The 23915-nt window shown below is 38.4% G+C and overlaps 1 protein-coding gene across 1 annotated transcript in view; it reads right to left on the bottom strand.

The window, feature by feature from the left end:
- Positions 1-23915, bottom strand: part of BEND7 (BEN domain containing 7) — a 122420-nt gene that overhangs the window by 88731 nt on the left and 9774 nt on the right. The gene's annotated exons all lie outside the window — the stretch shown is intronic.

Here is a 23915-nt window from a genome sequence, read left to right as displayed (position 1 = left end):
TTCACTTGTAAAGGAAATCTAGGCAGGGCACAGGACTCACACTACTCTGCTTGACGTTAGCCTCAACGCTCAGGTGGAAACATGCATTCCCTTCAGCTGACTGTGTCGAGGAAGAGTGGAGTATTTGTCAGGATGTACAGCTTTTTGAGAATGTAGTGTGTGACACAGCAGCAGCTCTACTAACACAGGATGTACTCTGAATGACCCACTGTTGATGCAGACATTGCCTTCAGAAATAATAGAGGAGGCAGAGAGATAAACTGAGTTTCAATGGAGGTGAGGTTTTGTCTTTCCAGTGCCCTGATTCACAAAGGAAACCTCCGACTCTGCAGAACTGTATCTCAGCCCAGTGATGTCCAAGTGGGCCTTGCCTCACTCCAAGTAAGAGGCTTAGCAAGCAAGCACTGGAAAAGTGGAAGTACCGTCCTCCTCTCTGCGCTCCTCCTAGCCCTGTCCATTGTCCTGACTGTCTACCATCTGGGACCTGCCCAGACCAACTCCACTGACAACCCCTCCACAGCACCAAATTCGAAACCAGGTGTCAGAGATAATGGATTGTTTCTGAACTCTACTGTACCCATGTTCTTTTTTTTTTAAAAAAAAGACTCTTTTTGCCTCAGGGTATCCCCCCCCAAAAAAAAAAACAAAGTATCTTTTTTATTTTAAACTTTTTATTGTGATTTGGATGAAATTTTATAGAGCAGGTTTGTTTTCCCTTCAACAGTTCATGTATGTTTTGTTTCATGACATTGATTACAATCCTACAATGTAACAGCTCTCTTCTCACTTCCTCTCAATGGTTATCTTTTCCCTGTGTCCTTCTTTCCTATACATTCCTGTCCTCTGAGCTTTCTCCCTGTGCAAATGCTGCCCTTCTGATCTTCCTAAAGTATCTTTATAATACTCTAGAAGCACTTAAACACTACTTAAGGATAACTCTAAAACTGTACAGATACAAACCATTTTCCATAAATAATAACACTAGAGGTTACCAAGGAGCTCTGATGGCATAGTGCCTAAGGCATTTAACTGCTAACCAGAAGGCTGATGGTTCAAATCCACCAGCCACTCCTTGGAAGGAAGGTTGGGCAATCTACTTCTGTAGTGATACCACTTCAGAAACCCAAGGAGGGGTCGCTATGAGTTGGATCTGACTCGACAGCAGTGCATTAGAGGATACCAACATCCATTAGGAACATTTTAAAACATACTATATCCTATATAGGAGCTCTGGTAGCATAGTGGCTAAAGCACTTGACTGCTAACCAGAAGGCTGGCGGTTCAAACCCATCAGCCACTCCTCGGAAGGAAGGTTGGGCAATCCTACTTCCGTAGTGATACTGCCTCGGAAACCCAAGGAGGGGTCGCTATGAGTCGGGGCTGACTCGACGGCACATAACAACAACAACAACTATATCCTTAAATTGTGGATCAACCAGTACTTCACAAAGATTAAAAGAAGTGGAGTTTTTCTCTAACCTGGATATTGAAAGAAAATCTTATGCCAGGGTACATATATATGCTCACACAGCAACTCTGTTTAATGCTCAAAATTTAAACTATGAGAAAAAGAAAAGGCCAACAAAATAACTGTAAGAAAAATAGAGCTCCTGCAAATAAAGATGGAACATTTAATGTAACGATGTTTACGTGCACTTAACATCATTTAAGTTTAACTTCTCTGTAGAAATGGTAATTGCACAATAAACCCAGGTATTGTGTACAGTCAAGTTAGATAGTTAGCTCATTAATATACTTATTACATTTCCAAATATAAGGAAATTCCTGTACACTATTTTGAAATAAGTTCTTCAATTTTTAAAATGGTAATAAAATTATTAATTCTGCCTTTAATATCTAACAGAAGAACACAGAGATAACACAAATTTCTACATTTCCAATGTTGCTATGTGTTGGCATATGCTTGAGAAGAGAAATATTTTAATTTGTAATAATACTATTTTACTTCAAACACCTGTGAAAATGATAATACAGGAATAGTAAATCACATTCCAGAGCTTATGAGAATGAATGACCAAGCACGGTTTAAATAATGCAGAGTCAGCAAAATTTACAACTTCCTTGAGGTATCTATTGAACAGGGTGTGTCTGGAAGAACTCCCAGAGGGATGCTGAAAGATAAATCTACTGGCAAATGTGGCATTAATTTCAGCATCCAAACATATATTTTGTTGTTGTTGTGTGCCGATGGGTCAATTACAACTCATAGTGACCCTGTGTGACAGAGTAGAATTGCCCCATAGGGTTTTCTGTGCTGTAATCTCAACACAGCAGATCACTAGTCTTTCCTGTAGGGCTGTTGGTGGGTTTGAACCACCAAGTTTTTGATTAGCAGCTGAGCAGTTAACCATTGTACCACCAGGGCTCCGTACATACATTTTACAGGTTAGATAACAGCATACTTTTGGCAAAAAGCATCTTTCTTGCATGGTATTCACCCTAAATCCTCTAGATGAGAGGCTAGTCACACATGCATCAAAGGCTGCCCACAGACTCATCTAAGTTGGCCCAAGCTAGTGGCTTATACTCCCTTCCTCCTGGCTACCTGATGAAAGCTGCCACCAGGTTGGCCAGGCGGAGGCAGGGACACTCTCCCTATTCCTGGAGTCAGTGTTAACTTACTCTTCCACTTTAATCCTGATACGTCACAAGAAAAGGAATATAGACCTCTTTTCAAAGGATCCACCTCTGCTCTGTAGATAAAATTTGACAATAAACTGTGACCTTTAGGAAAAAGAAAGTTACAGCATTCTGGAACTTTCTAAGACCAAACCTAGTTTGTCATGGCCATAGCTTCACAGTTCTAGAATTTATGCTTATGAAAATTACAAGACTGGAAGTACAACTTAGGTTTTACGTGCTTTCAATCTGCATGTTGGTGATCAGAATCCTAAGCTACAGGTGAAGACAAGGTGAAGAGGTAAAATACATAAAGGGACTCTTGATTGTGCTGTCCTTACAATGTTTAGAAACATTTCTTCCAAAGGCAAACCAAAAGAAACAATGACCAAAAAAAGAAAAAAAAACACCACTGTAACAAAAATTGAGAGTTGGGAGGACCAAGGAGAAAGAAAGAAAATGCTGTGAAGGGCACAGCAGGACAGAGACAAACCTGACAGACTTCACAAGAGTGCCCTTAGCCTGTTTAACTGTAATATAGTACACTTTAAGAACAGAAAATAGAAAACTGCAATAATTGCTGAAGTCTTTTCTGAAAGGAGAGTTGAGAGATTATGGGGAGGTGGAAGAAGGGTTGATTGGGGGAGTCTTCTTAGAGGAGACAGGCCTGGGTTTCCTAGAAGATAACTGGACATTTACTAATGGTGTTAGGATTAACTGAATTGTACTTCCTTTAACCAAAGAAGTAGGCAGCAGCTGTGGAGATCATACTTGGAAATGCTGCCTGGGTTGAAAGGGTCCTGGAGCTCATTATATATGCAGGGAATGATAGGCTTTAGTTGGTAAAAGGAAAGCTGTTTCCGTGTACATTTGGGACAGAAGGAGTAGAGACGTGGAGATTAAACCTGAAGAATAAAAGTAGGAATGACAAGAAGGCAGAGTCAACCTACATAAACTGGGATGCAGTGAGTGTTCAGTAAAGACAAACAGAATGAGCAGGCAGAAACTCAGACAGCATATACTAGGGAGTACAGTGGGAAGGACTAGACTGGTACTCCTGAGACCTGGACTCATTTCTTAATGTACTAACCTGCTACTTGATATTAGACAAGTAATTTAGTATTCTTGAATTTTAGTTTCCTAAATCAAAAAGTTGTCCTGATAGCATAGTGCCTAAGGCACTTGACTGCTAACCAGAAGACTGACAGTTCAAATCCACCAGCCACTCCTTGGAAGGAAGGTTGGGCAACCTACTTTCAGGAGCTCTGATAGCATAGTACCTAAGGCACTTGACTGCTAACCAGAAGGCTGGTGGTGCAAACCCACCAGCCACTCCTCAGAAGGAAGATGGGGCAAACTACTTCCGTAGTGATACTGCCTCGGAACCCAAAGAGGGGTTGCTACGAGTCGGGTCCGACTCGATGGCACATAACAACAACAACAACAAAAAAAAAATTCAAAAAATGAAAGTATGAACTAGAGCTATGCTATGCACAGCCCCAGGGGTACAAAAAAGTAGTCTGAGAGAGATGTAGGGATTTCAGAGTTGCCAAGATGTTAACAGAGTACTTCTGAGTCAATGTGTCCTTCTCAGAAAAAGTGGGCTTATTCCGTCTATCACAGTGGGGGGTCTAAGTTCCTTGATTAAAAAATTGGTAGACAGTATGTAAGAAATTGAGATTTTATGTGTTAGTTAACCTCTATTGTCTTTTCAGTTCTGATGAGAAAATGTCCTATTCCATGTATAAATACCAGGAAAAGGATGCTCTTAGGAGCAACGAGCTACCTTGTGAAATACGAATCTATAAGGAAACCTGGACACTTTTCCTGATTTCTTTCCAAGCTCTTCTTTTTCTTCACTATACTCATTTCCATGATTTTTAGGAAAAACAAACACAGAAAAAGGAATCTTACTAAATAAAATAGGTCCATGCTACCTGGCTCCCTTATAGGTGAAAGAACTTTAACTGGGATTCTTTCAATAGTCCTTGGACAAGATATAAAAAAGATTACAAGCTAAATTCCACTCTTCCTTCAATTATAAGACTTAACTATATCACTTTCCTTTACATAAAGAACTTAATTCTTTATGGAATTAATGGAGAGAAGGATGTATTACATAGGATCTGATTATTCAAAGTCGGAGATGGTAAGAGAAAAAAAGACTATAACATACATATATACAGAGAAAGGTTGTAAGTAAACATCATGACTCTATTATAAATGCTTTCTTATTATGAAGATTCATGAAGAGCAGTCATATCTTTCCCCTATAAATGATCCAGTGTTGCTATATAGTAGGCATTCTACAAGCCTCTCTTAAACAAATGAAAGAAATGACTTATCAAAACCAGAATAAAGTCCAGTAAAATGAAATGTAATACTAAAGTTATAAACAAATAATATACTACTAAGGTGGGGTGAAAAAGCACCAGAAATGATTCGTTCAACAAATACCAAGAACCTCATGGGCCTCAGAGACATAAAGAGCACACGGTACAAATGGAAAGGTATCCCTCCCCCGAATCTCTCATTTTCTTTTACCCCAATCCCCTTATGTTGATTTACTGTTTTGAAAAAGGGTCATAATTTTTCCCTGCCTATGACTCCTATCTCTTTTAACTGTGTACCCCAAAACTCCAGTTAGCAAATTCCCCTACAATTTGTTATCTTGCCGGACCAAAACCCTGTCTCTTCACCAAGAACCTGCTTTCCCTGCAGTTTCCTGCATGGAACTTACTCATTTTCCTATTCCCATGAGGTTGGGGAAGGGCAGACGGCTTTCTTCTGGCTATCTAAGACATGACTCTTCCAGCCTCATGAAAAAGCTCACTGTTGTTTGAGGTTGATGCTACAGACCTATACCATCTTCTACCCTCTTTCTGCATAGAAGTTTTGTGTGCCAGAAGTTCTCCTAAGGAGAAATAGCAGGCAATGAAGTTGAAACGCATATTGAGACTATTCCATTCAGTGTCTTATATGCCAGGTGAAGAAAGAATTTTATCTGGAGACAATGGGTTACTCCTCAAGGGTAATTTTAAATTAATTAATTTTATTACTATGAGGATGCTGTTGTTGTTCTTGTTATGTGCCGTCGAGTCGGATCTGACTCATAGTGACCTGTCCTTGGGTTTCCGAGGCGTTATCACTATGGAAGTAGATTGCCCAACCTTCCTTCCAAGGAGTGGCTGGTGGGTTTGAACCATCAGCCTTCTGGTTAGCAGTCAAGTGCCTTAAGCACTAGGCTACCAGAGCTCCCAACATGAGGGTAGTAGACAATCAGCTATATATTTCAGAAAACAATTCTGGAAAAATTATGGTGAAATTGTTATGATGAAAGAAAACCAGTTAGAATACTATTGCTAAAGGTTAGGTAAAAAAGACTGCAGCAGTCTTGACCAGGATTTGAGGGGTGGGAATGGGGAAAGAAAGGCTTTAAACAAGTCTAACCAAATGGCCTTGTTGATGAACTGGATGTGGGGATGGTGATGGGAGTGGAAGTGGTGAAGAAAAAGAATCAATGAAAAAAAAAAAAAATAAGGTTCCTATCTTGGGTGACTTAATGGATACTCATACTATTCAGAGAATAAGAAAAAGAAGGTTGCAGGGGGTAGGGCTATAATAAGCTTCATTTTGATAAACATTTAGAAAATAAGTAGGCAACTGGAAATTCAGCTACAGTCTATATAAAGTTGATGAGGAAGTATTACTCTAGTACTGTTATGTCAGGAGGCTGACCCCTCCGGGTTGAGTAAGCTCCTGAGGATCATTAAGAATTCAGGAGGTAAAAGGACAACTTACAGGCACTAGATTTCCTAATAATCTAGCATGTCAACAACACAAAAAATTTCTTTTAATATTTAAAGAGATGTGATTTCTTTTGTTTTCAAACTGGTATAGTGAGCAAATATGAGCAAAATATTGAATGATGCAGGAAACATCAAGAGAAGATGGCAGGAATACACAGAGTCACTGTACCAAAAAGAACTGATGGATTGTCATCCATTTCAGGAAGTGGCATATGATCTAGAACCAATGGTAATGAAGGAAGAAGTCAAAGCTGCAATGAAAGAACTGGTGAAGAACAAGGCTCCGGGAATTGATGGCATACCGATTGAGATATTTCAACAAACAGATGCCCCATTGGAGGTACTCACTCAGTTATGCCAAGAGATTTGGAAGACAGCTACCTGGCCAACTGACTGGAAGAGATCCTATTTGTGCCCATTCCAAAGAAAGGTGATCCCACAGAATGTGGAAATTACAGAACAATCTCATTAATATTGCACGCAAGTAAGATCTTACTGAAGATAATTCAGAAACGTTTGCAGCAGTATATTGATAGAGAACTTCCAGAGGTTCAAGCCGGATTCAGAAGAGGACGTGGAACAAGGGATATCATAGCTGTTGTCAGATGGATCTTGGGTCAAGGCAGGGAATACCAGAAAGATGTTTACTTGTGTTTTCTTGACTATGCAAAGGCATTTGAGTGTGTGGATCATGACAAATTATGGATAACATTGAGAAGAATGGGAATTCCCGAGCATTTGATTGTACTCATGAGGAATCTGTACCTTGACCAGGAGGCTGTCGTTCGAACAGAACAAGGGGACACTACATGGTTTAAAATCAAGAAGGGAGTGCGTCAAGGTTGTATTCTTTCTCCACACTTATTCAATCTATATGCTGAGCAAATAATCCGAGAAGCTGGACTATATGAAGAAAAACGTGGTATCAGGATTGGAGGAAGAATCATTAACAACCTGAGATATGCAGACGATACAACTTTGCTTGCTGAAAGTGAGGATGACTTAAGGCACCTACTGATGAAGGTTGAAGAATACAGTCTGCAGAATGGATTATATCTCAATATAATGAAAACAAAAATCCTCACAACTGGACCAATGAGCAGCATCACAATAAATGGAGAGAAGATTGAGGTTGTCAGAGAATTCACGTTGCTTGGTTCTACAATCGATGCCAATGGAAGCAGCAGTCAGGATATTAGACGACGTGTAGCATTGGGAAAGTCAACTGCGAAGGAACTGTATCAAGTGCTGAGGAGCAAGGATATCTCCTTGAGGACTAAGGTGCGCCTGACACAAGCCATGATATTTCCAATCGCCTGGTATGCATGTGAGAGCTGGACAATGAATAAGGAAGACTGAAGAAGAGTTGATGCTTTTGAGTTGTGGTGCTGGTGAAGAATGCTGAAAGTACCAAGGACTGCTAAAAGAACTAACAGATCTGTCCTGGAGGAAGTACAGCCAGAATGCTCCTTGGAAGCAAGAATGGCCAGACTTTGTCTCACCTATTTTGGTCATGTTGTAAGAAGGGACCATTCCCTGGAGAAGGATGTCATGCTTGGTAGGGTGGAGGATCAACGAAAGAGGGGGAGGCCTTCAACGAGATGGATTGACACGGTGGCTGCAATGATGGGCTCAAGTATAGCAGGGATTGTGGGGCTGGCATGGGATCGGGCAGTGTTTCGTTCTGCTGTGCATGGGGTCGCTATGAGTCGGAAACGACTCGACGGCACTTAACAACAACAACAATAGTGAGTCAAGACCGAGTCCTCTATCACTGTGGCACCTAACAATCACCTTGGTCATAATTCTGAGTCATCTATGACTCCTTGCTCTCCTTTAGCCCAACATCAAATTCATCACCCAAGAGTGTCACATTTGGTAACTTAGACTGAGAATCTTAAAGAACAGAGGTACGATTCTTCCACTATAGTCAGTATGAATTAGACTTTTATCATGTCCAGTTTTGGTCCTCCTATTTTAAACAGGTTACCTGAGAAATATAAGGAGAAAACGTCAAAAAAAAAAAAAAAAAAAGAAAACGTCAACAAAAAGGAAGAATAAAAGGTTAAAGGACTTGAGTTGTTTCACTAAGAAATAAATAGCTCTTAAGTGACTTAATTATCTTCAAATATACTATGGGTTATTTTGACTAGGTCACTGTTCTTTATCAAGAAGGAAAAATGGATTGAACATGTAGCTTCCAGGCTAGAAGTTAGGCAACATATAGTCTGTAAGAGCTAATCCTTTCAGTTTATAAGTACTAGAAACAGACTACAGAAACATCACTAAAATAGGAATGCTTTAAAACGCCTTACATTTTCCAGGTAATGATATGGTAAAACCCACCCACTGCCATCAAGTCAATTCTCACTCACAGTGATGCCCATTGGCTTTCTAGGCTGTAAATCTTGACAAAAGTAGATTGCCTCATCTTCTTCCCATAAAGCAACTGGTGGGTTTGAACCAACAATCTTTTGGTTAGCAGCCAACTACCTTACCCACTGCACCACTGAGCTCCTTAATGATACAGTAAAGTAACAGAAAATATCTAAATTAGTGAGAAACACTAAGATGACCAGGATTATACTAAATGGTTCAAATATTTCCTGTCAAAAACTAAGCATGAAGCCATGTTGTAGAAAAGAATGAACTATATAGCCTGTCAAGTGACAGCAATAAAAGAAAGGACAGAGAAGAGGAGACAGGGCCCTTCAAGTTTATGGTGACGTTTTCTTCACTGCAAATCTCAAATAATGAGTTCAAAAGAAAAGAATTTGAAGTAAACTATGGTATGAGAGGGAGCTCTGGTAGCATAGTGCTTAAGCCATTTGACTGCTAACCAGAAGGCTGGAGGTTCAAACCCACCACCCACTCTTTGGAAGGAAGATTGGGCAGTCTAGTTCTATAGAGATACTACCTTGGAAACCCAAGGAGGGGTCATGATGAGTTGAATCGACTTGATGGCAGTGATTTTTTTTTTTTTTTAATTTGATGCCATGAGAAAAACAGAGGTTGGCATGCTCATTCCAAACCCATATTAGCACACAGCAATCAAGGTTCCAACTAGCTGCCCTCAGGGACAACTGATAGGTTAATAACAGACAAGCAGGACTGGGATTCTAACTCAAAAAAAAAAAAAAAATAAGATCTGAAAAGCATGAACGAAACAATGGTCTTCCAAGTAACCTTCCCCTGCCCCAAAATGAAATCTTAAGTGGAACCTAGTAAATAAAGAGCAAGCTCTGGTGAAAAGAGCTTGCCAGAGCCCAGATTCCTGAAAGAGTCCCTGAAGTACCTTCAAGAGCTCCAAGGGCTCCACACAACATAGTCTGAATGCCACTAAAAAGGAAAGAAGCAAAAAAGTGGCTACAGAATTATTTAATGAGTTGAATCAAATAGTGTGATAAGGAGCATCTATACTGCAAATACATCGCCACGTGTTTGAGGCCTCTATTACACTGAAGACTGTGAGTAATAGTTAAGCAGCCTAAGGTATATATGATATTTGAATTTAAAGGAGAGTTAAGTTCCTTCTGAATATATTTAAATAACATCACATTCATTCATCCATTCAATAAATATTTATTATGTTGTTGTTGTTGTTGTTGTTTGCCGTCGAGTCAAACCCGACTCATAGCGACCCCTCCTTGGGTTTCCGAGGCAGTATCACCATGGAAGTAGGATTGCCCAACCTTCCTTCCGAGGAGTGGCTGGTGGGTTTGAACCGCCAGCCGTCTGGTTAGCAGGCAAGTGTCTTAGCCACTATGCTACCAGAGCTCCCAAATATTTATTATACTACTACTAATATGAGATACTGTGTGCCTAAAAAAGAAATATTAGATACAATCCCTTTCCTTGAGGAGTTTCTAGACTTCCATGGGAGACAAAATGAATGCCCAGACAATTCTAAGAATACAATGCTTCTCTTCTAAGGAACTGGGTGTGTGTGTGGGGGGCAAACTTAACCACGAAGGGTCAATGGTAGCCAGAATGAGAGGCCATGGGGTCTTTTTTAACTACAGGTAAGGAATGTGAAGTCAGGACAGGTAGGCAATAAGAAAGAATGTCACGGGTCCTAGTTGGAAAACAGGTCTTCAAACCAGAAACAGTAAAAAAAGCTATTGAGGGCCAAAGAAGCAAAGAAATATCAGGAAATGAAGCAAGGAACAGCAGTTCAAAATGGGCTATCACACTGCTTCTCAAACTCTTCCCTCAAGGAATACATAAAGACAGGAGAAAGCAAATATCTCTGAGGAGTTTGAGGACAAAGCCCTAATGGGAATAAGGAGCAAACAATTTTGTCTTCACGTTTTATCTCAAAAAATTAATGAAAATTCTATATCACACATTATTTTTACATTTAATTTAAAAACAATACTCACCTACCAATCTTGAAGTATAATTGATAAACCAGAAGATGTGTAGCATGCAGGGGTCCCCAGAACAACACTAGTTACCCACCGTTGTAAATTCATCAGTTTAAAAAGCACAGGGTCAGTAGAAGGGTGGGCTGGACCACTGTAGAAGGGAAAGGGCTACTGCTTCTGAGTCAGGCTTCTAAATGGTTATCAGCACTTTGCATGGGTATATTTACAGTGGTTATGAGTGAACAGACAGAATCAAAACAAAACATAAAAATTCCTTACAAATTGCATAAATCATAAGCATTTTGGGAATTAAGAAGAAGGAGAGGTCATTTTAAACTGGAAGGATTATAATCGGCTTCATGAATATGGTAATGAGCGAATTAGTCAACGAAAGAGGCCTAGCATTTTTATGGGCACTTTTGGAAGAAGAAAAGAGAAAACAACATTAAACAAAGCTTGAGGATAAGATAAAACAAAGTGGATAATGGTAAATAAGCTAACCTAGTTGGAGTCAAGACACTGAATTGGAGCAAAGCCAAAAGGAGAACAACTTTGGAAGTTTTTACTTTATCCTGAAATGAATGTTTTTCATAAGAAAGTAGGAAGGCACAACTAGAACTATCAACCAGTTCAAAGAATTTATCTACTTATCTCTCTTCCAAATGGTCTTATATCAAAAAAAGCTTTTATTTTTATAATAAATAACATAGCAGCCAAACTGAATGGTCCTTTGATGTTTCATTCACCAATCATTACGTGACCAGGCCTGAAACTGTCACTTTACGAAATGTTCAGAACAATCTAGTCAAAGAGTTAAAATCTTGAACACCTGGAAGAATGCATGTAAATCAATAAAAGGCATGAACACTATAATAAGAAAATGGTCAGGGGACATGAACATGCAACTCCAAGAGAAGTAAATGATCAATAAATATTTTAAACCTATTAATCTCACTAATTATTATTAATATAATAAAAATTAACATTAATTTCTTCATCTATTTATTTGGCAAAAAAGACATTCATAATGTCTTTTTTATTATTCCCATTGTACGTGAAGGTAAAAAGATTATAGCTACCCTCATTTGCTGCTGGTAAGTGTATTTAGCAAAAGCTATTTGGAGGGGATTGGTAATCCACTTACAGGAATTTATCCTACAGAAATATCTAAACAAATATCTATTATAATAAATGTATGAAGATATTCACTGCAGCCTAACTTCTCTAGAGAAAAAATGGAAACAACCTACATAGTTATAAATGGGAGATTAAACAAAAACAAAAACTCACTGCCCTTGAGTTGATTCAACTCACAGCAACCCCTGCTTGGGTTTCTGAGGCTGTATATCTGCAGAAGTAGATTGACCAATCTTCCTTGCAAGGATTGGCTAGTGGGTGTGAACCGCCAGCCTTCTAGTTAGCAATCAAATGCCTTAGGCACTATGTCACCAGAGCTCCCCAATACGGGATTGTTGTTGTTGTTATGTGCCATCAGTTGGACCTGACTCATAACGACCCCTCCAGGGTTTCCGAGGCAGTATCACTATGGAAGTAGATTACCTCATCTTCCTTCCGAGGAGTGGCTGATGGGCTTGAACCGCCAGCCTTCAGGTTAGCAGTCAAGTGCCTTAGGCACTATGCTACCAGAGCTCCCCAATAGGGGATTAGGTAAATGAATTATTTTGTAACAGAACTGTTATGGATATATTGTTTCCATTTTACATAAAATGAATATCATTAATACAAGATACAAGTAAAATTTTGTTGAAGACAATTCGACAGTCTCAGCTGTACACTGACACTGAACTTCCAGAAATTCAAGTGGATTCAGAAGAAGACAGGGAACGAGGGATATCATTTCTGATGTCAGATGCATCTTGGCTGAAAGCAAAGAATATCAGAAAAATGCTTACCTGTGTTTTATTGACTATGCAAAGGCATTCAACTACGTAGATCACGACAAATTATGGATAATGTGAAGAACAGAATTCCGGAACACTCACTTGTGCTCATGAGGAACCTATACATAGACCAGGAGGTTGTCATTCAAACAAAACAAGGGGATACTGCATGGTTTAAAATCAGGAGGGTATGTGTCAGGGTTGTATCCTTTCACCATACTTATTCAATCTGTGTGCTGAGCAAATAATCTGAGAAGCTGGACTCTATGAAGAAGAACACGGCATTAGGACTGGAGGAAGACTCATTAACAACCTGCTCAAAGCAGATGACTCAGTCTTGCTTGCTGAAAGTGAAGAAGACTTGAAGCATTTGCTGATGAAGATCAAAGACTATAGTCTGCAGTATGGATTATACCTCAACATAAAGAAAACGAAAATCCTCACAACCGGACGACCAATAAGCAACATCATGATAAATGGAGAAAAGATTGAAGTTGTCAGAGATTTCATTTCACTTAGATCTACAATCAACAACCATAGAAGGAGCATTCAAGAAATCAGATGTCGTATTGCACTGGGCAAATCTGCTGCACAACACCTGTTAAAAGTGTTGAAGAACACAGATGTCGCTTAGAAGACTAAGGTGTGTCTAACCCAAGCCATGATATTTTCAATCACCTCATATGCATATGAAAGCTGGACAATGAATAATGAAGACAGAAGAGTTGATGGCTTTGAATCGTAGTGTTGGCAAAGAATACTGAAAATACCAGGGACCACCATAAGAACAAACAAATCTGTCCTGGAAGAAGTGCAGCTGGAATGCTCCTTAGAAGCAAAAATGGCCAGACTTCGTCATGTTGTCAGAAGGGACCACTGGAGAAGGATATCATGTTTGGTAACGGAGGCTCAGCGAAAAAGGGGAAGACCATCAATGAGATGGACTGACCGGTGGCTGCAATGATGGGTTCAAGTTTAACAAGGATTGAGAGGGTGGCACAGGCCTGGGCAGTGTTTTGTTCCACTGTACACAGAGTTGGTATGAGTTGGAGCCTACTTGATGACATCTAACAATGACAACATATAGTTAATCAAATTAAGATATATCTTCACATATTTATAAAGAATAATAGATCCTTACATAGCCATTTGGGAGTATGTGCAAGATGAACAGTAGGTTTCATGAAAGTAGAGAATGTGATTGTTTCATTCACTACTAGATAACTAGGGCCTAATTCCCCCTGCTCATACTAGGTTTGCAGTATGTGTGGAATAAATGAATTTTCTGTTAAGTAAAAAAAAAAAAAAAAAAAAGCTAGAAAACATAGCATGATTTCATTTTCCTTTTTATAATATATATATTTATATATCTTATATAGGAGCCCTGGTGGCATGGTAGTTAAGTACTGAACTGCTAACGAAAAGCAATCAACCAGCTGCTCCATGTGAGAAAAGTGTGGCAGTCTGCTTCCGTAAAGATATACAACCTTGGATACCTATGGGGCAGTTACACTCTGTCCTATAGGGCCACAATGAGTTGGAACTATGCAAAGATCTAGAGTTAGAAAACCAAAGGGGAAGAACATACTCGGCATTTTTCAAGTTGAAAGAATTGAAAGAAAAAAAAAAATTCAAGCCTCGAGTTGCAATATTGAAGAATCCTCTGGGCAAAATATTGCATGACATAGGAAGCATCAAAAGGAAATGGAAGGAATACACAGAGCCACTGTACTAAAAACAACTGGTCAACATACAACCATTTCAGGAGGTAGCATATAATCAAGAACTGATAGTATTGAAAGAAAAAATCAAAACTGCACTGAAGGCACTAGCAAAGATCAAGGCTCCAGGAACTGACAGAATACCAGATGAGATGTTTCAACAAATGGATATGATGCTAGAAGCACTTAAGTCGTCTTTTCCAAGAAATATGGAAGACAGATACCTCACCAACTGACTAAAAGAAGCCCGTATTTGTGTCTATTCTAAGGAAAGGAGATCCAACAAAATATGGAAATTATCATTAATATCACATGCAAGTAAAATTTTGCTGAAGATTATTCAAAAACTGTTTCAGCTGTACATCAATAGGGATCTGCCAGAAATTCAAGCCAGATTCAGAAGAGGATGTGGAACAAGGGATATCATTGCTGATACAGATGGATCTTGGCCGAAAGCAGAGAATACCACAAAGATGTTTACCTGTGTAAACAAAAGCATCTGACTGTGTGGATCATAATAAATTATGGCTAATACTGAGAAGAATAGAATTCCAGAACACTTAATTGTGTTAAGTGTGAGGAATCTGTACGTAGATCAAGAGGCAGTTGTTCAAATAGCACAATGGGACACTGAGTCGTTTGAAGTCAGGAAAGGTGTGTGTCTGAGTTATATCCTTTCACCCCACTTGTTCATTCTATATACTGAGCAATTAATCTGAGAAGCTGGACTGTATGAAGAAGAACGCAGCATCAGGAGTAGACAAAGACTTATTAACAACCTGCTTTATGCAGATGATACAACCTTACTTGCTGAAAGTGAAGAAGACTTGAAGCACTTACTGATGAAGATAAAAGACTAAGTCTTCAGCATGGATTATACCTCAACATAAAGAAAACAAAAATCTTCACAACTGGACCAAGAATCAACATCATGGTAAACAGAGAAAAGACTGAATTTTCCAAGGATATCATTTTAATCGGATCCACAATCAATGCCCATGGAAGCAGCAGTAAAGAAATAAAAAGACTAATACATTGGACAAATCACTGCAAAAGACCTCTAAGACATACTTGACCCAAGCCTTGGTATTTTCAATTGCCTCATATGCTTGACAATGAATAAGGAAGACTGCACAAGAACTGATGCATTTCAATTATAGTGTTGGCAAGGAACACTGAATATACCATGGACTGCTAGAAGAACGAACAAATCTGTCTTGGAAGAAGTACAGCCAGAATGCTTCTTAGAGGTAAGGATGGTAGTAAGACTTTGTCTCATGTACTTTGGACTTGTTATCAGAAGAGACCAGTCCCTGGAGAACAACATCATGCTTGGTAAAGCAGATGGTCAGTGAAAAAGGGGAAGACCCTCAACAAGATGGATTGACATAGCAGATCCAACAATAGACTCAAACATAGGAACTACTGTGAGGATGGCACAGGACTGGGCAGTGTATTTTGGTGGTTGTTGTACATGGGGTCACTATGAATTGAAACCGACTCAATAGCACCTAATAATATATTTTCATATATTTATTTATATGTAATATATGTTTATATATAAAATATGTATTGTATGTATATATTACATAATATGTGTGTATACATGTATGTATATACACACATTTATGCATGCATACATGCTTTATCATTATTAGTGGTTATCTGGTTATCTCTGAGGAATGTGTTTGGGAAGAGTTCTTTTATTTTTCACTTTATACATTTTGACTTTGTAAATTTTAACATTGGTTTTGAAATGAATATATACTATATTTTTAGAAAAAAACTAGAATAATTATTTATAATATTTTCCCTGTAGTATTCTAAAGATGGATTTTATGGATTGAATTGTGTCCCCAAAAAACATGTGTCAACTTGGTTGGGACATGATTCTCAGTGGTTTGGCTGTTATGTAATAAGATCACATCTCATGATGTGATCTGATGTGATCAGTCAATCAGTTTTAAGGGGATTAGGGTAGGATTAGGCTCAAGTAACGTACTAATGCACTGTAAGGAGTTTCCCTGGGGTGTGTCCTACATAACCTTTATTTTACAAGAAATAAAAGGAAAGAGAAGCAAACAGAGAAAGAGGGACCTGACTACCACCAAGAAAGAAGAGCCAGGAGGAGAATGCATCCTTTGCACCCAGGGTCCCTGCACTGAGAACTTCCTAGACTCAGGGGAAGATTGATGTCAAATCAAATGGACTTCCCCAAGGGATGCTAGGCCCACAGATTTTGAAAGGAGACAAGAACCTTCCCCCAGAGCTGACAGAGAGAAAGCCTTCCCCTAGTGCTGGCATCCTGAATTTAGATTAAAAAAAAAAAAAAACAACAAACCTCACTGCCGTCAAGTCAGATCTGACTCACAGTGACCCCTCCTTGGGTTTCCAAGGCATTATCACTGTGGAAGTAGATTACTAGCTTCCTAAACTGTAAGGGAGTAAATTTCTGTTTGTTAAAGCAAATAGAATTTTGTAGTATTTCTGTTATAGAAGCACTAGATAATAACTAAGACATCGGGTATAGGGCAACTGGTAGTGGCAACTTTGGACATAAAAGCATCTTCCATAGAGTTCCCAAGAAAGATGAAGATAGACATGAATGACTAATAAGTGATTACAGATAGCAGCAAAAGAAAAGAGAGTGCTGGGGTGTGTTATGGTGTGCAACCCTGGAATACATGCCTAACATCATTCTCAAACTTATTACAAGCAATGTACTTTTAAGTGAATCTAGATTTTTTAGAGGGAAATATATGAAGCCTACACTACGGAACACTTTGTATGTGCCAGAACCTCTCGTAAGCTAAGAGATACGAACACTGATGTTTATGTTTTACCTAGGAGAAAATGAAGACTATGAGGCTGGAGATTTGAACTGGATCTGTCAGGCTCAAGGTCTATGCTCTTCAAAACTCTACTAAATTGCTCAAGTAACTAGTTGAATGGCAGGAAGGAATCCATTCCTGAAATAATCAAGCTGTACAGTAGCCAAGAAGCTCGTATGATATATGTTAGGTGCCATTTAAACTAGTTAGTTCCTTAACTATCTAGCTATGTTAACATATTTGGTAAAAACAATGAAACCAATGAACTAAACTACTACGATCAAATGAATGCAAATTTTATTTCCCCATAACTATGTTGAACAAGTCCTAAGAATAGACTTTACATAATAATTGTTCTAAAATAAATGCATTTTTTTTCCCTGAGATTCTAATTGAATTGTACTGCTTCAAACTAAGAAGAAAGAGATTCAAATATTTTCTTTTGAATTGGAAATGTGGTTTATGTGAATCCTGTTAGTTCTACAAAGGCAAAAGATTAAAACTTGGCAAAAGTGGAGTAAGAATTTGTGTTCATACTTCTGTGAAAAACAGACTAAAAGTCTCTCAAAGCCTAAAAAATATGTATTTATATAAAAGATTGTAGATTAAGAACTGCTTCCAAATTCCTATAATATTAGAACCAAAATCTTCCCTTCATTCAATAAGAGATAAAATACTCATCATTTACTGTTTGGAAAGAGACAAACATTTTCAATATAATTTGAAATGCTGATCCTCTGCTCTGCTGTACAGAAAACTTCTGAAAGAATCCTCATACAGAAGTAAGTGCAAATCTCCCCTCCCTACTGAGATGTTTACTGAGATCCATATCATGGATCAGTTAAGAATGAACATAATTAAGTACTGGCTACTTTACATTTCTTTAGTCATTTAAATTTTTAAAATACTGAAATTTAAATACATATGTTGTTGCAGTTTCATCTTCAATGTAAATATTAATAATGATGCAATAACAAAAATGGATGCTTCACAGCACCTTTTTCTTCTAAGGATATCAAGGAACTCTGATAACTTTGGGGCCAAGAGTATCTGAGAAGTAGCATTCTTCTCGAGTAAGACTAATGGAAAATCTCTACAGACAAGGTAATGACCCCTTAAGTCAGTGGCTTCCCAACCTTTTTTTTTGTTTGTTTTTTACCACATTTCACAGAAGAAATACATTTTCATAATCACCTAGATTATGTATATATGCATACCAACAACAACAACAACAAAAAAAAACAACCCAAACCCACTGTCCTACCTTGATTTAATTCCAACTCATGGCAACTCCATACTGCTCCATTGAATTTTTCTTGGCTATAATCTTTATGGAAGGAGTTTGCCAGAGCCACTACGTGGGTTTGCACCACCGATTTGTAGGTTAGCAGCTGATGGTAAACCACTTGCACCATCCAGCCTCCTTTATACCATGCATGTAACTGGAATAAATGTCATGAATTTATCCTTCCTATATGCACATACTTCAATATTTTCTATTTGATTTTTTTTTCTTATTATTTTTGCTATTGTATTGTTGTAGTCAGTGCTGGTGACAATTCACTAAATTGACTTCATTGTCCACTTATAGGTCACAATTACTGGTGTGAAAAACTCTAGTTTTCAATGTCTAAGTTTTTTAGGACACTGTCCTAGGCAATCTTCTTATGCTCCAAGTTCTCTAGATTAACACTGATCATCTCTTCTTGTGCCAATGCATATTTACATGCAAGGACTCCCAAATCTATTCCTGCAGCCCAGACCTTGTCTTGGGGTTCCAGACCCACACTAGATAGCCTACTAGATTCCAATTGCCTACTAGATAGCACCACTTGGGCATTTCAAATACAAGCTAAAAATTATGTCCAAAAATATATTCTACTACAACCATAACCAAGCCCTAATAAATGTAACAATTTAGCTGTCCAAGCCAGACACCTAGAATTATTCCCATTCCCCTTCCTCTCACATCCAATTAATCACTGAGTCCTACTTATTTTAACTTCTAAATTACTTCAGAATCCCTCTATTTCTCTCCACTTGCATTCCTATTATCACTTGGTGGGGCTAATGTTAAAACCTTCAATATTGCACTTTCCCATCTATAGTCCACCCTAAAGCCGGAGTGATCATTCTAAATTGTAAATCTAATTACATCAAATACCTCAGTGGGATACTGCCAATATCCTTAGGACAGAATTTCATCCCCCAACATGGCTTTCAGGGCCCTCCGCATCTGGCCTCCTTTGCTTATGTCTCTAGCTTTGGCTCTTGCCATATCTCCCCCTTATTCTGTATTGGTGGCTCTTGGCTCTGGCTGCACATCAGAATCACCTGGACACTTCTGAAAAATTACCAGTGCTCAGGTCTCTCTTCAGAACAATTAAATCAGAATCTGATTACTGACTACAATGTATAGCCAGAGACCCTCTGCTCTAGAGATAAAGAAAGGTTTTTAGTTCTTCAGAGGTACTCAGCTTCTTGGCCTTCACACATGCCCCTTCTACACCCTCACCCCCATCCCATACTTAATCACTCGGGTCCCAAATATCATGTCCTCAAGGGTCATATTCCTTAATCTCTCAGGCATGGTTAGACCCTTTTTGTATGTTCCCACAAAATACTGAATTTCTGTTATCATAACCTAATGGGTTTTGAAACATTTTAGCCTGGCACTAGTGACTGTCTAATAAATATCTACAAAATGGATAAAAGAATAAATACATACTAGCACCAACTGTGATAAGGAGTCATAAGTTGAAGAAAGCTGAAAAAACACTACTGATACATAAGAGGTAAACCAACTTCTGTGACATCTGTGAAAGAAATTCTCCTTATTTATACAGAGTATAGAGGGAGGTGGCAAGCAGAGGCCATCTGGGCCAATATGCACCATTTCTTCTTAGGAAGGCATTCCCAAGGAATCACATGTCATCTTCATCTTCTTCCTATTTGATGGAGGATAGAGTTTCACCCAGTTGACAAATGAGAAGACTAAGTTGCTTGCCCACAATGGTCAAAGTGAATCAGAGGAAGGCAGATCAGATCCAGGCCACACATCTCCTTGATGTTAAAGGCACTAGGCTCTCTCTTCCAGAGTTGCATTATAACAAAACACTGAACTTAAGGAGAAACGCTAAAGCTAATGTTCCTGCAGCAAATCCTTCCCAACCATATTTCACACAATGCATATTAAGGTACTCATTAAAGTCCTGATGGTAATCGAAAAAATTATGTATGTGCAATGAGAATGAGTTAACGTTAACAGAAGAATCTTAACTTTTGCATCTCTTGACTTTTCAGTTTTAACTTGTACCTTAACCTTGCATTTTTGGTGGGGATTTTTATATTCTATATGTAGGTGTAAAGTCATATTTGAGATATAATTCCATTAAACATACAAGCAACTTCACAGGCTATTATGTTGCATCAACTTTTTCTGTAAAAATAAATTGTTAAGAATATTATTCCTGGAACAGAATAAATTCTTGGAATTACTGAGTAACTTATGTACCGTACCACTGTTCCAAGAACACATTACTTATTTTATCATGACAAAGTAAAGTTATTAATCTTCTGGTTTCCATTTCAACAATGAGAAATGCCGTGAGATGCACAGACACCTGCATTACATTTCAGTTCAACTTTATATCATCCATAAACATCTCTGTTTTGGACACCTCATCCAAACAAATGCTCACAGAATACTCTATGTAACATTGCATTTTATGAAACTATAAAAGTTCCTTGCTGTTAATTACAGAGACAAATGTCTCATCACACATTTGGTTACCAGATAGCATAATTAGTTTTCTCCATTAACCTTTCAGATATAAAATTTGATTTCCAAGTAAAAAACATTGTAAAACCCTTGTAATTCAAATAACACAGTATATTTCTACATGTTGGAAAAAAAATGCAATACTAAGAAAACAATTTTATGGATTCTTATTTACAACGATATTGACTGTCTGGAATACTGAAAGAAAATTTGTCTAAACTTAATGATTTTAAGATATATTATCAAATATGCTTGTAATAAGCTGTCCTTTGTATAGAGAGAAGGCACAGAAAGCTGACCATTCATGGGATGCGCCCTTTGATTTCTCTGTTCTAGTTATGGTGATATGGCTACCTTGGGTCCTTATAATCTCTCATTTGTTTACACATCTATGAGGCAGCTGAGGAGTGACAGGCATTCAGTCTGTGACAATGTAAGTTTTTTATGTTCAAAGCCATATTGTCCCACAGCTTTGGCCTGCTAAGGACTGATATCTAGCTCACCTAATAAGGGTGTTTTTTTGGGGAAAGATTAGTAATTTATTTTTGTTGTAGTTATTGAGAATATACACAGCAGAACATACACCAATTCAACAATTTCTAAATGTATAATTCAGTGACATGGATTGCATTATTCGGTTTGTGTAACCATTCTCACTCTCCTTTTCCAAACTATTCCTCCACCATTAACATGAACTCACTGTGCCCTAGGTTTCTTATCTAATCTTTCTAGTTGCTGTTGACAATTTGATCCCATATAGATAGTTCTTAAAAGAATATAATTGCCAAAGCAGACATTCTTTACTAGTTAAGCAAACCTATTGTTTGGTTTTAAGAAGACTTCAGAGGGTATTTTTGGTTTAAGGCTTAAAGATTATCTCACAGCAATAGTTTTAAGGGTTCATCCAGCCTTGATGGCTCCAGAAAGTCTGGATTCCAGGAAAATTCAAAATTCTCTTCATTGTTTACCCTTTTTTGATTAGGATTTTTCTATAGAATCTTTGATCAAAGTATTCAATAATGGTAGCTGGTTACCACCCAATTCTTTGTTCTCATAGCAAAGGTCTCACTCATGGGGGAAAACAGCCTCACATTTCATTTTGTTGGGGGTGTCTGTGATTGTTACAATGACTAGTTCAGATGCTACTGATATTTATATACATTTTTTCTACCAATATCTGGAAGGTGGGATCAAGACCTCATGAATGCATGGGACAGTCCTGCAGGAGAAAACAGTCTCATTAAACAAACTATCCTACTCAGAGCAGCTGATCCTGCACAAGAAAACAGTCTCACCAAACAAACTATCCCACTCAGAGCAGCTGATAACGAGCAGCAACTTATATTTTCACATGTTTTAACATGTACTGTTCATTTATTCAAAAATAGTTACTGAGGGTCAACATGCCAAGGACTGTACACTGGACATATAATAAACACTTAAAACTCAAAGTGTACCCCTTGAGACAATCAAGCTGAGGCTTGACAGAAAAATAAAGGATCACATAGCCAAAGGGAATAGAGGGCATTCTAGACAAAGTGACCATCATGGTGTTATGAGGTAGGAGACTGGTATACACACGAGGGTGCAGAGTATATCTTATTTTAGAGTTGAACTTTAAAAGGGGCTCTGCCATTAACCTAATGAAAAAGAAAAGAAAAAATACATAATTAACTGAAAAAGAAACATTCTATTGTTAGCATTAGCTTCTAAGATGGACATGTAAATTTTCCATACAGCTGAGCCAGGGTGAAAGCTTAGAGGTGAAAGAGCTGAATAACAGAGTTCCAAAATGGCTGATTTCACCAGTTTAAATTAAGTTTAAAATTGCACTCTTCATTCATTCATCAAGCATTTATTGATGTTCATTATGTGACTAGAATAGTGCTGGGCAGTGAGGATACAAAAAGAGAACTCTTACGGAGTTTACAATTCACAGGGAGAAATATACAAGTAAACTTAAAATTCCTTTGCTTTGAGAGAGATATGCACAGGATGCAGTGGAACAGAAGGTGAGGGGTGGAATGAAAGAATACTGCCTGGAAGAAATTACATCAACTTGAGGACTTAAGGGATAGGAAGGAGTTGAGCTAATGAGGGTGGGCAGACTAGAGTATAGCATTCTGAGCAGAGGTGCTTAGGCACCAAGACATCAAAGTGCAGGACCTACAGGTTGAGGACGTAGGGCCTGGCCTAGGAATTAAAAGTGGTTTGGTGCAATGAAAGCATGGAAGAACAGAGGGGCAATGTAAGGATTAAGCCCAAAGGAGCAGAAAGGTGCCAATTCATGCAGGATCTTATCTGTTATGCTAAGGAGTTTAGATCTGAACCTGAAAGTAACAAACGATGAAGGCTTTCAGGAAGGGGAACAGGCTAAGTTGCTCACAATCCTCTAAGGAACCTAAAGGCATTCCCTGAATCAATCACTATAGGTCTGAGATTCTGCTTCTTTCCCCTGTCCACCTCTTCTTGCCATTGTGCTTGTATTCCTTTCCAGGTAGTTTCCTTTCCAATAATCTGTTACTTAAAAGAAAACAGACTTCCTGCTTAAACATCCTTGACCTATTTTTAACTTTGAGAAGCAAAACACTCTGTTCCCAAATCTTCATTTTATCATATATATATGTTGTTGTTAAGAGCCGTCGAGTCGTTTCCGACTCATAGCGACCCCATGCACAGCAGAACGAAACACTGCCCGATCCCGCACCAGCCCCTATACTTGAGCCCATCATCACAGCCACTGTGTCAATCCATCTCATTGAATGTCTTCCCGTCTTTTGTCGACCCTCCACCCTACCAAGCATGACATCCTTCTCCAGGGAATTCTTACAACATGACCAAAATAGGTGAGACGAAGTCTGGCCA

This window comes from Orycteropus afer, unplaced genomic scaffold (genome assembly GCF_000298275.1).
Source record: "Orycteropus afer afer isolate SDZICR_OR568_19922 unplaced genomic scaffold, OryAfe1.0 scaffold00028, whole genome shotgun sequence".
Classification (NCBI taxonomy): Eukaryota; Metazoa; Chordata; class Mammalia; order Tubulidentata; family Orycteropodidae; genus Orycteropus; species Orycteropus afer.
Note: the sequence above shows the minus strand (reverse complement) of the source record. Positions and strands in the feature narration are given on the sequence as shown.